This window comes from Rattus norvegicus, chromosome 18 (assembly GCF_021556685.1).
Source record: "Rattus norvegicus strain SHRSP/BbbUtx chromosome 18, alternate assembly SHRSP_T2T, whole genome shotgun sequence".
In the NCBI taxonomy this organism is placed as follows: Eukaryota; Metazoa; Chordata; class Mammalia; order Rodentia; family Muridae; genus Rattus; species Rattus norvegicus.
This window is the reverse complement of record NC_141551.1, coordinates 74,958,504-74,961,213: the sequence shown is the minus strand read 5'-3', so window position 1 is coordinate 74,961,213 and position 2,710 is coordinate 74,958,504.

Sequence of the window (2,710 nt, the reverse complement as noted above, 5' to 3'; positions counted from 1 at the left end):
TGCTTATGAGCAAGAATGAAAGTGAAAAGGCAACATTTTCCCCAAAACAACCCAAGGCAAGGAACCACTAGGTACAAATCATTGATTGCATGCCCCCTCGTGGGCTCGTTATCCTATTGACAGTTTGTCTGAGTTACAAATTAATGCTGTCTGTTGTAGGAGAAATATGATATTCATTCAATGTTGAGTAAATCCATATATTAAAGGCAAACATTGATAAATAATGTAGTCCAATAAACCCGAAAAGGCCTATTTCCACATTTCCTAGAAGAGTGACAACATGCTAGTATTTTTAACAGGCGTCACTGTCCCCATCTCATATGTGTGAGTGATGTTTCAGTGGTTAAGTCTCTGATTTATTAATTAGAATGCAGTTCCCAGTGTGCTGATGTTACCCTGAGTTGACTGATAAGCACATATTTTAAATATGAGGGTTTGGCAATTGCACAGTATTTTAAGTTGGCTCGGAATATGTAAAAGATAAAAATCTCTCAGATTTTTATCACAGGGGATTCAGATCACTTCCCTGTGAACTGGCAGTTTAAACACAAAATTAGCATTTGTTTTCTCAGGATGAAGAGCAGCAGCAGACGACTTCTGCAGCAATGTTTCCTTAGAAAACATTTTATTTCTTTGCTTGAAAACCTTCCATCTACTGGCCCTTCCTACCAAATCCAAATCTAAATATTTTGAAAGATTGTTTTCCTGTGTGTATTTGGACTGAAGCAGCAAGAAGCATGCACAAGGATTTTCATCAACTACTCCCCTAAAGGAAAACTCCTTGCTAAGACTTTCTTAATTAACTATGTTTTTCTGGAACCATCCTATATATGGGTAAAAATAGCAACCGCTTTGTGTGAATTATATTTTGTTGTTGTTGTTGTCACTGTTATTGCTGCTCCAGAACTCTCTGAAGTCCATAACTTCTATCCACCCTCCTCAGCCTTATTTGGTTTCCAGGGTTTCACAATTCTTACAAAATTAGTCTAACAATTTGGGATGTAATACTCAGCCTCAGAAATGGGAAGAAACTGAACCCGAATGTTGGCATTTTCTGGTGGGAAGGTCTTTCCTCAGTTAGGCCATTGTTCTTGACTTGCCATCCCATCAAGCTAAAGCGGGGCATCAACAGAGAAGATAGACTACTTCAGAATGTTCAACATTTGCTTGTTTCTTATTGGGGGTACTTCTCGGCCTATATAACTTCACTGTCTGGCAACTTTCTACTCACATGGAAACTAGAACCTAGAGCAAAAATTGACATTCAACAGTCCAGGAGGCTTTCTCAAAATGTCGTCCTTAAAGCCTGCTAAAGGAAATTCCTCTGCCAGTCTCCTAGGTTTGTTTGAAGTAAGGCAGCTGATTCTAAACAGATTAACTGTTGGTGTGACCTCTGTGATTTTAGCAACTGTTTTTCATTGTACTCCAGAGCCAAAGCCATTTTATGTCTATCATGAGTCATAAGGGTTCCGAAGAGTAATTCTGTTTGGAGGAGTTGAAACATACCAATGTCATTAAGGGTAGTGTTTACCTGATGAAGAAATTCTCAAAAGGCATCATCTCTTTAATCTTTCCACCTGAGGATCATGCCTTGGAAGGCTTTAAGTTATGGAACATAGGGTGGAGCTGACCACAAGTATATGAAATAGTCTTTTTCCACTCTCCTTCATCATTTTACTTGATTTGCCAAAAGAATAGAAAAGGTAATAGCCACAGAACTGGTCAGTTAGCCATTGTTTTAGGCAGATGCTTCAAGGGAAGCATCAAGGTGAAAACAACACACTACACACACACACACACACACACACACACACACACAGAGAGAGAGAGAGAGAGAGAGAGAGAGAGAGAGAGAGAGAGAGTTAGATAGCGATGTGTGGAAAGAATGTAAATCCAGTCAAATTCTTAACTTTGTCTGGGGCCAAGATCTCTCCAAGGCTGAGTGTGGGCTTTCACAGTGAGTTTGCTTAGAAGGCATGTGAATATGAAAACTATATGCAGATTAATATAAGTGCCAGCATAAGAAACATTTTAAAAAAGCAGTGAAAACAAAAGAGACCTTTGGAAAGAGTCCCTTTGGAAAAATTATTGATCACACAGTGTAGACTCAAAATTTATCCTTTCTGCATGTACACCCATGAAAACAAAAACAAAAGCCCTGGGCTGAATCAGCCATGCACTCTGAACTATGGAGGTATATGATAAGCAAAATACACATTTGATGACAGGAATACAGAACCAAAAAGCAGGTCTTCAAAATAGAGAGCAAAGACAGGAGAACAAAGCACCAAGATGGTGTTGGAGGAAAAGTCTACCGGGCAAAGGGAACAGCCACAGCTAAGGGCCTGGGAGAACCTACCAATCATACTGAAAACAAGCAGCATCCCAGACGACAAGACAGCAAGTGCTTTGGGAAGAGTGACGGCAGATTAAGCTGGAATGGGAGCCCAGGCTTGTAGCCCTTTAGACTTTCGTGAGAACCTTGGTTTACAGGGACATAAAGGGGAAACATAGGATGCAGTCAAAGGCATGTCGTGCTGTAATTCATACTCAAGTTGCTCTCTTCTTACTGTCATCCCGAGTGTAGCTACCACAGAAAATCTAGTTAGGAGGCAAAAACAAGAGGAAGGAGTAGGGCGTACCTGAGAAGCACAAGCAGGTGTCACAGGCTTAAAAGGTCTTGAGACACAGAAACAGTGAAAGAAGAAAA